Source organism: Marmota marmota, unplaced genomic scaffold, assembly GCF_001458135.2.
Source record: "Marmota marmota marmota unplaced genomic scaffold, marMar, whole genome shotgun sequence".
Taxonomy (NCBI): domain Eukaryota; kingdom Metazoa; phylum Chordata; class Mammalia; order Rodentia; family Sciuridae; genus Marmota; species Marmota marmota.
The window spans coordinates 14671087-14684980 of record NW_026000048.1 but is presented as its reverse complement, the minus strand read 5'-3'; the positions used below and the strand labels follow the sequence as shown (position 1 = coordinate 14684980).

The following is a 13894-nucleotide window of genomic DNA, read 5'->3' as shown; positions in this document are numbered from 1 at the left end:
GGGAAAAAAAAAAAAAAAAAAAAAAACCTATTAGGATCTCATTACCCATAGGAGATAATATCAAGATGCATAATATTTACAATGCTACTCTCTGAAAAAGGAAATGGATGTATAGGCTAAACTAATCTTTCAAACACTGTTGTAAAAACTTGACTGGAAAGAAAGAGGATCCTCAAGATGAGGCTCCTCGTGTTGATTTCTGGTCTCCACTAATGCATGATCATAAAGAGGCATTCCTTGCTGAGGAGTGAAATCTTGGGATCACCATTTACCCAGTTGGCACTTTGATGCAGGTCTTCATATTTCTGTGTTGGACTTGGTAAAACCATGGGCAATCCTACTTCCCAGGTGATATTGATGCCCCAATAAGATATGCTTATGTGTTAACCCTGCAGGATAAGGGATCTAGCTGAAGTAGTTACAAGTACCTGTCCAAAAATATCATTCTGTAGTCCAGAATCCCCTTCAAGACATTCTCTTCTACATTCTCTTTCTGAGTCCTGAAGCTCTTTCTTTATTGCAACTATTATTTTGTTAGTTTTCATTTATTTTAATAAGTCATCTCTGTTTAAAAAGTCATCTGTCAGCTTTTTGCTACTGTAACACATACTTGAGAAAATCAATTTAAAAAGAAGAAATGTTTATTTTGACTCACAGTTCCAGAGGTTCCTGTCCGCATGGTTGATTAGCCCCATCCTCTTGGGGACTATGGTGAGGCAACCCATCATGGTGGGAGCACATGACAAGGGAAGCTGCTCACCTCATGACAGCCAGGAAACCAAAGAAAAAAGAGGAGGGTATTGGCCCCACTATTCTCTTCAAGGGCATATCCCAATGACCTAACTTCCTTCCACCATTCTTCACCTCCTAAAGGTCCACCACTCTCCAGTAACATGACAGGCTGGTGACCAGTCCTTTTACATCTGGGTCTTGGGGGGACACATCCAAACCATAACATCCTCCATACATGTGCTTTTAAAATCAGACAAAATCCTACTCCTGTTCCCTGGTTTACCAGACTTAAAAGATGAATGCCTTTTGACCCTCCATTTGAAAAGTGAAGAAATTGACCTATCTATCAAAATTTATCATATCTTCCCCTTGATTTCCTAATGCTTGTTAGCAAAGTTGTTTTTAAATGGGCCTTGTTCATAAAATTTAAGTTCTGAAGTCTTCATTCCTATCCATTACCTTAGGTTTAGTTTTAGCCCCAGATATGTTTCAGTCCTCAAGGTAGCCCTTAGCCTACTTTTTCAATTGTTTCTTGCATGGTTCTTCCAATATTTCCTCAAAAGGGCTCACAGATCTCACAGATACTATTTTCCTGAGCTCTTAAGTTTGGAAATCCTTTGCCTTTTTACCTGGATGACTGTGTTGAGTCCAATATTCTCGAGTCTCACTTTATATCTCTGAAACTTTTGTACCTATTATCCACGACCCTCCAGAACTGACTTTTCCCCCTGGTACCATCTGATCCATGTCTGTCTTTTCTTAGCCTCTATTTATTCATCATATAGAATTCAGTCCTTCTTTGCACTAAAGCTTCTTAAATTTATCTTTGGAGATGATTTCTCTTTTATTGGCTTGGATTTTTACAGAGATACTTATTATTTAAAAGTTGGATCTCCTTGGTTTTTCCTCACCTATTATCCATTTTCCACTATTTTTTCAGTTCATTTTACTCAGTTTCTTCAACTGCACGCTCTACAATTTGGACTCTGTGCTCAGCACTGCCTGGTCTTCCCTACCCCTCTTTCCATGATGCCTCTTTCCTAACAGGACTCTATTTATGTGCCTTCAGACTTTCCTCACAGCCCTGGTCTGCCAGCCTGGCCATTCTCCTTAGGATTTGCTCATAAACAATTTCTAGAAAACTGATTGTGGATCCAATCTTTTACTCTATTTTTCCTAACCCAATCCTTCTTTCTTGCTTGATATCATGAGTTCACTAAGCTCCTCTCTCTCACTCTTTTCTCTTTTATACTTACTCACATAATCTTTGTGGCTGACTGAGTGAACAGTAATTAAGGTCCCCATGAGTTCTCCTTCTTCCTGACTCTCAGACATCTATTTCCTCTCTCAGTCGGTAGAGTTCAGCTTCTAAAAACTGTCGCTGGTCTATTCTTCTCAATCCCCCTTCATTAATTAATATGCTCTGTGCCTTAAAAATATTTCTACCTAGTTTTGAGGCATTAGAACTCTCAACAAAGAAAAAAGAACTAGTACCCTTGGGAGTTCAGGGGTAAATCCTGAGGGAAATGACCTCAATTTCTTTAAGTCCAGCACTTTAATCTTAAAAAATAAGGCAGTATTTCTATTCAGCTCCATGATAGCCACATTTATTTTGAATACATTTGTTTAAATGCTTTAAATAACTTAGCTATTAAATTACTTAATTCCCCCGCCCCACTACTAATATTTGAGTAAAATTGAAGCCATATAGAGATAAGATTTAATAATAATGAGGTTTCAAGTTCTTTCTAGCAGACCACTAGAGATTCTCAGTGGTGTGAAGATCACAGCCATGAATATATTGCATGTTAAAAAGGGCCCCTTATTCGCATCTTTGAATCTCTGGCCTCTGGTATATTACCAGGTGCACACTTGGTGTTCAGTAATCATTTGTGAAACTGACTGCAATTAAACTTGCAAGTTTCTTCTTAGATACATTCAATAGGCTGCTGCCCACCAGGGCTTATTCTTGGGGCTGTTCTATCTGAAATGAAATTGTTTCTTGCATTAAAAGAAAGGTGGAGGTTGGGCATTAAATGTAGTCATTCCCTTTGTATCCATAGGGGGCTGGTTCCAGGACTCCCCATTGATACTAAAATTCATAGATGCTTAAGTCCCTTTTATTATCTATGCATACACTCCCCTAATCATCTCTAGATTAATTATAATACCAAATACAATGTAAATGCTATGTAAATTGTTGTTATACATTGGTTAGGGAAGAATGACCAGGGAGGAAAAAAGTGTGTATGTATTAAAAAGATGAAATTCCTCCAATTCTTTTTAACTGACAGTTGATTGAATTTCATGATATAGAACCCACTGATATAGAAGGCTGCTAATAACATGTGCCTATATTTTGATTGTTGGGAGTCAGCCACTGATTTCAGCATTTTCTGGATATTCTTTCCAGACTTGAGATTGGACACTGCCCTTGAGTCTAGTCTCCAAGGGCTTGTTGTTTGACCAGCCAAGGCTTTAATTCCCTCACCTGTAACCTGAGAATGGTAACTACCTCATTGGTTTGTTAAGAACAATAAATGATGCTACCATGAAATTAGTTCATTTGCCACCTGATACAAAGCATGCACTCCTCAAATGGTGGCTGTCACTACTACCAAGTGATTAGCTGAAGGGGTAGATTTTGTCATATGTCCTGGGACAGTCCAGAGTTATCTAGGAATTCCAGGATTGGAAGGAGCCATCCAGTATAACACGTAGAAGGGATAGAGAGATCATAGGAATGGGCCCACACCATATTGTTTAAAAAAAATACTTTGAAAAATGTGACCCAGAGACTAAGAAAGCAGTTCTAAACGATAATCAATGGTGTTGATATAACAGTCCATCATTCCGATCATTAATACAATAACTTAAAATACTTTCATTCCTCATTCTCACCATGTATACATGTACATACACTGTTAGCCACGTAAGGGACAAAAAGTAATACTTTCTCCTCATTTACCACAAGGGTCATGACTGCTACCCTGTAACAAAAGGCAGATTAATAAGAGAAAAGCACCACAATTCTTTTTTAACTAAAGTTTTACATGACATGAGAAGGCTTCAGAAATGAAGACCCAAAGACCCCTAGAAAACTGTGCTTTTATGCTTAGGCTTGATGAAGAATTAGAAATCAGGTGGAAATAATGATTAGACCAAATGGGTCTAATGGATTTAATGGTGATAAACAGGGATGGCCAAGGGGGACTAGCAGGGCCTGTTTGTTCAGATTCTTCTTTGCCTCTCTTTGTAGGATTCCTTTCATCTGGATACAGGGCAAGACACCACCTGTCATAGGAGGGTCTTTTGACCTCAGGAGAGGTAGATCAAAGAATCCTTTATGGCCACCTCTCTCACACAAGTGGGGTGGTCAGGAAGAGACCTCCAGAATCCCAGGCATGGTAACATGGCATGTGATAGAAGCAGTAAAATAGCAAGCAGGACAGGTTTTGCCTCCAGAGCCCATGCCAGAGCCAGTTCTCATCCTTACTTCTAATGCCCGAATTTCTCTGAACAGCTTGGTGGCATGGAGACTGAGGCTGAGCTTCCCAGGCTTGGAACCTTCTCCTGGTAGAACGGTAAGCAGCTCTGAACTCTGCTGGACTTCAAAAGTGAGCTGTAGGGCTTTCCCATAGCAGGATTGCCCTGGCTGACAAACACAGGGAGTCCAGAAGTTTCTCCTACCCACAGATTCCCCCATATGTCCTGGGAGAGCCCAGAGCTATCTAGGAATTCCAGAATTAGAATGAGGATATCACGTCTAGGGGTAGGCAAGCTGCTGACCAGTTATTTTCTTAACACCTTTCCATCCTTTGGCACCTACTCCAGGAAATGCTGGCCAGAATGCTCCAATTAGCTACCATATGGAGAGAGTCTATAAGAAGGAAATGCATATTAGCCAAGTGCTCTGATGAACAGATGACTTCATGGACAGGAAAGGATAACAAGGATGTGGGTTTGTTACGCTGTCCTCTTAAAACGGTATCAGGTACTTTGTACCACAGAGTCTGTGTTTTCCATAGCACGATTTTACTCAGCTTAATCATTGAAAGACCTGCATTTTTACCCTACTAAGCTGGTCAGGATTAAGAAACATTTAATGAGCAGAACAGGAAAGTCCTCCACTTCAAGAGAGCTACTTATGATCTTATAAATCCTGCCAAAGAAATCCAGATGACCATCAAAGATGGAGGCAATGAAACTATAGAGCAGGAACATTTTCCTTACCCAGTGCTACATTCATGGCTGAAACACCTAAAACAAAAGAAGATTCACAAGAGGGAGGCACAGAAAGTTATTTAAGGTCTGTTTTGTGGGACATGGAAGCCATTGGAAATGCAGACCCAAAGAAACAGATAAACTTGTGTATTTTTATGGTTAGGTTTGATAAAGGAGGGACCGTCATGCAGAAGTCTGATTGGAAGGCATGAAGGGTCTGATTTGTGGTAATAAACTTAGCAAGTCCTATTTGTTCAGATTCTTCTCTGAGTCCCGGTGACTTCCGAGGTAAGAATGATCCCCTTTCTTCTGGAAGTAGAGAGAGCACCCCTCACATGACAAAGTGATAGTCTGATTAGGCAGAGAAAGGTGAAGGGAAGGAAGGAGAGTGACCTTCTTGCTTCTGCTGTTTCCTCAAATGTCACGATGTTGTATCCTGGGGTCGCGTGTCCTGAACCCTGTCAAAACAGTCATTGTGACTTTATTTATCAGCACCACCCCCACAAGGTTAAGTGTTTCACATCCTATTGTTTGTGACCCTGGATTCTAAGAGAAGCATTTTGGGACAGATGACAAGGGGCCATGGGAGGGCCTTCTAACCTGATTTAAAGGTCACATCCAGATGAGGACTAACAAGATTCATAATGGAATTGAGAAAAGCACGGGGTCCAATTAGTTCATTCTGTGTTTGTGACCAGAAGTGACTTTTTCAATGGATGGGGCTATGCTTCCAGCTAGACCTTGGGAAGCTCCTTTGATAGTGGCTAAAAGGCTCTGGCTGCCAAACTCTATCACTTAACTTTTTACTCATCTCCAACAAATCCTATAGCTCTGGTTTTTATAAGAGTCTTCTAGGACTTATCTGGAAAAAAAAATTTTTGCTGTGAAGAACTCATCATCTGATCCAAGATTTTAGATTGCTGTCCAATTTAAATAGTTGCTTGGCAAAGTGTTCTGCCATGATCCAAAAGCTGAGCCCTGGGTAAACCATGGAGTCTTTTCTGTACGACTGCTGGCCATCTGTCCTGCTGAGTTATAAGTACAGCATTTGGTACTACTTCTTCATCTTCCCATGGTCAGGCCAGATAATACCTGTCTTCCTCTATCTACAGGGGAGAACTCTCTAAATTGTTGCCATCTAACCTGAACAAGAGCGATAGCTTCAATTGTTTTTCCCTGAGGAAATAAGTGAGCTGCTAGATACAGCTCTGTGCACTAAGCCAGACAGCTCTATCTAAGTCAGCAAGAGACGAGAGGAGCGTTTAGCTCCTAACATTTGACACATGAGGGCAGATCGCAGCACCTGAGGATGTTTGTTTTGGTGGTATTTTTACCCCTTTCAGCTTTTTTTCTTTTTTTTTAAGCATAGCCATGTACACGTACGTACTTTGGCCTGCTCATTTAAAAATTATTTAGGACTGGGATAACTCTGATTAAAAATAACAAGGCTGGGGCGACATAGTGGTAGAACACTTGCCTAGAATATAGGAGTTCCTAGGTTCAATCCCCATCTTCATCATCAACATCATTTATTCATAATAACTTGTTTAGAAAAAAATGAAAAGACTATACCACAAAAGAAGTCAAGGATGAGGCAGCAAAGCTTGAAAGCAGTTGTTAGATCTGTAGGCAGACCGTGAGTTTCAGTCCCAGCTCCTATGCTTCCTAACTGTGTAACCTCTGTCAGGTTACTGAATGCCTTCATTTCCTCATTTGCAAAACTGGAATAATAATAATAGCACCTTCTTCATAGAGGATTCAATATTTAAGCGCATGTAAAGAACTTAATATGATGACTAACATATATGAGGGGACAGTGTTTGGATAGTGTATGGTTTAAGATTCCTAAGCCATATGACTTTCCACACCCAAGTTCTTAAAAGAAGTAAAGGAGTAAGAAAGAGACTGAAGTATCAGCATGGTTACTGGTAAAACTGATGTTAGAACATACAGCTTAGTATTAAAGCAAGTGTGGGCTTATATCAGTCAATTCTCCATCACTGTGACAAAATGCCTGAGAAAAATTAACTTAACAGGAGGTGAGGTTTATTTTGGTTCAAAATTTCAAAGTCCTCAGTTCATAATCACTTGGCTCTATTGCTTTGGGCCTGTGGTGAGGCAGAACATCATGGTGGGGAGTGCATGGTAGAACAAAGCTGCTCACCTCCGGGAGCCAGGAAGCAGAGAGAAAGGAAGGGGCTGGGGTCCCAACATCTCCTTCAAAGACCTGCCTCCTTTCCATTGGGCCCCACCTCTTAAAAGTCATACTGAACCTCCCAAGCCAGGTGTCTCTACCCCTCACTTGATCCTGTATTTTGATCTCTATTTTATATGCCTGTTCTTTCTCTCCACATGTATAACATGTCATCAATCTTGTCCCTCCATGTCCCTCAACACTCTCTATACTGTGGGGTTCACACTGTTCTCTCACATTCCCTGATAGTTCCCACCCCTGCAGAGGGAGACCCCACAGGGCTTTCAGAGAGACCAGAGAAGGGGGAGCCAATCCATGGGCCTTCTGAGACCACACCTGCTCCATTCCCCCCATTCCTATTGCATTCAATTCAACAAGCTCTGAACAAGTGTAGCTGCAAACCAGAGCCAAAAGGAAAATGAGGCGGGCTGCTTCCTCCTCTGGCCTTCTTTCTGCTGGGCCACCGTGAGTGGGCCATACTCTTCTAGGGAAGGCCAGGCAGCTGTCCCCCAGGACTCTCTCCAGGTGGGCTTGGTACTACTCCCTCTGTCTTTTTTGTACCTGAGAAAGGTAGGAGTCCCTGTCCCCAGACGACAGCATTCCTAGTAGCATATTTTGAGCCCTGTCCATTCTTATTAAAATACTGAAGTCCCTTTACTAAGCCTCCTTCTCCTGCCAGCTTTACGGTGCCCTGTCTTCCTGTCCAGAACTCTGCCTGTACAAGCCATGGGGTAGCCATCCCAGAGCGTTTCCCTTGTTTCAGCTAAACCCAGTCATCCTCAGATGGTGGCCCCAACCCTGTGTTCTTCCCAGGCCCAGGAAACCTGGGCACAGGGCCTTTAGGGCTGTGAGTCTAGCCTGTCTGGAAAGCCAAGAATTAGCCGTTGGGATGAAGGACAAGCAGGTCTGTTTTATGGCATCTACCTCCATAAAAGTGGGCAAAAACCAAGGGGAGGAAGAGGTCAGAAGGCAACAGAGGTCCTGAGATATGTGAACATGCTTCCAGAAGAGTCAGAAGGTCAGAAGGTCAGCAGAGCTGATGATGGCCAGGCACCAAATGAGTTTTTCCTCTTTGACAGGAGAGTAAAGAACTGACTAGGGTGGGGTGGGGTGGAGGGCAACCTCTTAGAACAAGGTGCCAGAAGGACAGCTAAAGGGAGATTGTGTCTTGTTTATTTTGACAAAGATCTAGGACCTGTTGAATGGGGATTTTTTTTTTTTTAAGTTTTGTTTTGTTTTATTTTGTGCTGGGGATCGAACCCAGGGCCTCAGACATGCTAAGCATGTGCTCTACCCCCTAAAGTGAGGAGCTTGATGATTTCATTTAACTTGTACCTGTTGAGGATCTGTTAGGAGCAGGTATCTCTGTTAAGTGCAGAGGAACTGAGACAGGAGTCACAAACAAGATCTAGGCCCCTGCCCTCCAGGGGCTTGCTGGCTACAGCAGGGGTTTCCAGCCATGTTTTCCTCCAATATGTAGGGCATCTAGAAGGACCTCTTCTGGGTGCTTCACATCCATCCCCTTCCTTCCGGCCCCTCTGAGAATCACCCGTCTCAGGCCCACACACCCACTTCCTAGAATACCAGACTGGCTGGGACAAACACTGGGTCCCACAGCCCTCCATCCAGAGGCACTGGTGAAGAAGGATGCAGGGAGGGACACTCAAGCCAGACCCTGAACAAGGAGCAGATAAATGAATAGGTGGGTACAGTGATGGAGGAAAACCTTCCAGGCAGGAGGAAAGACATGGCCAACACAGAGGAGTGAGCGGGACCAGGGGCCTTAGGGGAAGAGCAAATATCCTAGTGCCTCGTGCAGATGGGATTGCCAAACGAACCCATAAAAATAACAAATTTGCCCTCATACCACAGCATAATAACATGTTAAAAATTATTCATTGTTTATCCGAAATTCTAATTTAACTGGACAGCCTGTATTTTCCCTGGTGGCCCCCCTACCTGACCTGCAGTGTATCTGGTCATATCATATGGCAGTAAGAAGGAGCACCCAGAAACTCACAAAAGGCGGGTCAAGACACAAGAGGCGGCGGCTCAAAGCAGTAGTCAGTCTTGGGAATTTTTCCTGATTATTTTCTGGTTTTCTTTTAAAATGATTAGGAAAAAAAAAAAAAAAATGAAAGCATTGCCAAAGGTGGATATTTCCAATTGCTCAGGTGTAAAATTTCATATTCCAATTCCTGATTCCTGCTATACTAGATATTGGGGGCTGTTAGTAAAAGGAATTCTAATCATGCGGCATCCATAAGCATAAGAAGTTTACACCCTTCCAGGGCAAGGCTGGCTTCCAGAGCAGGCTTTTGACTCTCTTGCCCTCTAGTGGTCGAACGCCCACATAGGGATTTGAGCTCCTCTGCCTTCCAGTGCCTCAGCCCCTTTGGTTCTCCCATGCAAAGGTGCATATCTAGAAAGATCCTCAGCACCAAAGTCAGGCAGAGAGGTGATGGGTGTGGAAGGCAGGAGGTATGGAAGGCTGTGCTGTCCCTGTGTTGCCTCTTGTTATTTTATGGGGATTCTTGGCTTGGAAGGGAAAAATCTGGCTCAGGGTCCTGGGGATTAAACCCGCCTGCTGTTGGTTGCCTTTGTTATCAATTCATTTATCCAACAAATATTTCTGGAGTAATATTTGTGTCTCATACATGCCAGGCACTGTTCTGGGTATAGGGCATGTGACACCTGACATATTCCATTATGACTGGGAGTTGATCCAAAGAGTTTGCAACAGGGTTCTGGGGTTTTCAGTTAAAACACGTTGAACACATGGCTAGTCATAGGCAGAGGTTTTAGATCTATGAAAAGATCTGCTTCAGTATTGACTTTTTAGTTGAGCTATACCTTCCTGCCACATCCTTTCTTTATAACTCCATACAGGGTTTCGACATCATTTTGATAAATGGTCATTAGACTTCTTGATAACGATTTATAATTTGGCACATGGAAATCAATCAAAATTGTATAGTGTACAAAATTACTGCCATGAGACGTGGTATGCCTAGAGCCAGTTCTCACTGAGGAAAAAGGAGAGCCTTGGCAGAATGTTGAATTTTTCATCCCTTTTTGTAAATCCTGAAATATTGTTATTGACATTTGAAACAATGTACCAACGGAAACCTATTAGGGCAATGAAGTCATTTTGCAAGTAGTTGGGCCTATTTGTGGTAATACTAACAAACTAAATCAGCACACACCTGACATAGGAGGAAACCTGAGCTTGTTTAGTTGAACGGGGGTCACTTCCCAATTTCTACTACCCCACATTTAATTAATATCTACATTCGGCCAATTTTACTTTTGAAATATTTCTCACGGCTCTGTACCTTCTGATTTTTTTTTGACTTCCTTAGTTCAGACTCACATTTTTCCTCTGAACTATGGCAATAAACACTTTATTATGGTCCCCTTTCCTGCTCCTCTCAGATCCATTCTGTACCGCAGCTTTATCTCAAACACAAATCTGGTCATGTTTCTACTCTGTTTTTGTCCTGGTCATGATTCCATAATGCTTACAGGACAATCAGGTTTTTCCTGCACTGAATGGTGGACCTATTAATCCGTCATCCTTCTCCTCACGTCCCTGCCATGGTCTTGCAGATGCTCTGAATAGCGTTGTGGATTTTTTAAATGCATAAACAAACACATATATTTACTTCTGTGCTGTATTGCTTTTGGGGTTTCCCTTGGTATTCCAGGTAGCTCTGAGGTTACCTGAGTTACGGGTCTGTATTGACACTGTTTTAAGAATCCCATTACCAAGGAGCAATCTGTTTATCAGACTCCTGAGTCTTCCCTCTCTCCCTTCCCCTCTCAGTTGCATAGAATTTCCTGGCTACCTCTCTTTGGGTGCTCAGGGTTGAGTTAATTGGATTTTTGACCTCAACATAAAATATAAATGCTCTGGTTACAAAAGCCCATTGTTTGTGTTTTGGAAAGGTGACTGATGGGGCCAAGGTAGAGAGAGCCTGGTCTTTCTAACTGGGGAAGCAAGTTCTTCCCGGCAGATGCTTCTACACTAAGTGTCTAAGTATTCAAACTTTCCCAGCCAGGCTTGGAAATGTAATGTGACTGGGCAGAGCTCATCCAGATCCATTCTTAATATTTCTATGATGTTCAGATTACTGAGGTCACCACATTTTATTTTTATTCAGAGCACTCTCTCCAGACACTGAAGAAAAGCGCCAAAATGAATTCCCTGTGAAGCAGAGAGGGAATAGCTGTCTGTATCGCTGTGTAGGAGCAAAATGATGAATCCTCGGAGATCTTGCTGTTTGTCCAGCAGCGTCTCTGTCACTTTGACCCAAACGTCTGGGTCTCTTAGGGACCCATATTTGGACAATCATGTCAGTGTATTATGGCCAAGATTGATAGAATGGCTACCATTCTATTAATAATATTTTTCACATTTATTCTGTTTATTCACTTCACACCCCTTGTATGGCAATTGCCATGTGCCAAGCTCAGTCTCCTTCAGCTCTCTCAGCAGCCCTGTGAGGTAGGTACTGTTACTGCCAGTTTGTAGGTAGGAAAGCTGATGCGCCTTGCAGCAGGTTGCACAGCAAATACACGGTGGAGCGGAGGTGCAGCCTGGGTAGTCTGTGCTCATCCATGGGGACTCTCTTGCAGAAACATTAGCAGCTTGTGATGGCAAAAACCATAAGATGTCTCCAGAGCTCATTGTGGGCTCCACTCAGACTCCACATAAAGGTGAGGCCTCAAGAACCAGGCTACTGCAGTGTGTGTTTGCAATATGTGAGCCTGTAGATGGACCCGGAGAGCAAAGCCCAGGGAACCCTCCTCTGTTCCATTAATACAATTGAGTTAGGGCCTGGCATGAGGTGGCTGGTCTTACTAATAGGAACTGGAGTGGTGTGGAAAGGCCCTAGGAGGAGAACAAAAATCAAATGTTATCTGAGAGAGATCTCAGGGTTTATCTAGACTAAAACCTTCACAGATGAGAAAGTCTAGGGCACACAGAGGTTAAATAATGACTCTTCAAGCTAACTCACACAGCTCAAGTGCAAGCACAAAGGTGCTTCTGTGTGAACTGAGAACTTGAATGAAACAGTGTTTTGTTCATTCACAGAGCTTTCTGTCTGTTTCATTTTCTTTTTTATCATTTGTTGCTCATCAGGATACATTATCGTTATTGGGTTTTTTCCCCTCTTTTTGATAGTTAACATGATTTTTGAATGATAGTGACTTTGACTTGTGGTTAATGGATGAGCTCTCACTGAGGAGAACATTTAACAAAGGTAGGCAGGTTGCTGGCACTGGCTCTTGTCAATACGTGGAAAGGGGGAGAAGGAGTAATGGAGGGACCCTGTCCGTCACCCCCAGCAGGCACACACCAGGAAATATAGTACATTTCCCATCACTAGCTAATTTCCCTGATGCTCCTCTCCCCACTTTCATGACAGCCTCCATTGTGCCAACACAATCACTTTTCTAAAGTACAGTCAGGGCTGGGAATGCAGCTCAGTGGTAGAGTGCCCAAAAAGGAGGTGCCAGGTCCTGGGTTTCACCCCAGCACAGCCAAAAGAAGAAAAAAAAATGAAAAAGAAACTATCCATAAAGTACAGAGTCAATCCTTTTATTCCTCATGAGCTGCAGATCAGTTTAAACGTCTCATTTGCAATGCAAGAACACTCAAAATCAGCTTAGTTTGTCAACTTTCTGTTTATCTCTGCCCACCCCCACCATTAATTTTTATTTTATTTTATTTTTGTGTGGTGCTGGGGATTGAACCCAGGGCCTTATGCATGCGAGGCAAGCACTCTACCAACTAAGCTATATCCCCAGTCCTGGTTTTTTAACTGTTTTTATTAACTCATTATCGTTATACATAGTCGTGGGGTTCATTTTGACATAATCATACATGCATGGAATATAATCTGCTTCATTTCAGTCCTCAGTGCCCATTATTAATTTTTTTTTAATTTTTAAAATTTTCTGTCATTCTTTGCCAACATTTCTTATCCTTTGCCATCCCTAACATAAAACATCATGCTCTTCGTCGTTCAAGACACAGGCTGTTGCACTTGGGGATCCCTGGAGACCTGAAATGCTCTTTCCTGCATGATGTACCTCGTAAAGCTATTCATTCTTTGTCACCACCTCTCCCAAGTCTTTCCTGTTGACAGTGTGGTTGCTCCCTTTTCCATGTTCCTCTTTTACATCTCCAGTAGAACTCTTCTTCCTCTAAGTGAAAGTAGACATTATTTTCTTAATCTCTTGGGTTTCATCCATCATTGCTTGCGTGATGCAAAAAACCACTTATTCGGCATCTTTGGGGGCCAAGGGCTGTGGATGGAGCTGGGGATTCAAAACTAACCAAAGTAATTTTTTTTTCTCCTTTGAGATCTCACAATGTCATAGGAGAGGGTCACACATAACCAAGTAATTCCCATGCAGTCTGCTAAATATTCACAAATCTATGGCTTTTCTCACCCATGTCAGCATCCTCAGTACTCACCATTAGCAAATTGGGACTTAATAATTTTTTGAACAAATGAACGGTTTGAATGGTTTGAACATGGTTTGTCCCCACCAAAACTCAAGTTGAGGCTTAGTCCTCAATGTAATGGTGTTGAGAGACATACAGGTCATGCAGACGGAGGCTGTGAAGAAGTTGAAGCCTTCTCTTGGAAATAAGTTATTTTCTTTTCTCTCTCTCTCTCTCTCTCTCTCTCTCTCTCTCTCTCTCTCTCTCTCCCCTCTCCCCTCTCCCCT

The 13894-nt window shown here is 42.4% G+C and overlaps 1 protein-coding gene across 17 annotated transcripts in view; it reads left to right on the top strand.

The window, feature by feature from the left end:
* Kiaa1217 (KIAA1217 ortholog) overlaps window positions 1-13894 on the top strand; it is a 761286-nt gene that overhangs the window by 444324 nt on the left and 303068 nt on the right. Inside the window, exon 2 of one of the 17 annotated variants that reach the window (XM_048812697.1) lies at window positions 4256-4316. The exons of the other annotated variants lie outside the window; for them this stretch is intronic. The gene's annotated coding sequence lies outside the window, so the exon portion shown is untranslated. The remainder of the gene's footprint in view (window positions 1-4255; window positions 4317-13894) is intronic. 17 annotated transcript variants of the gene reach the window in all.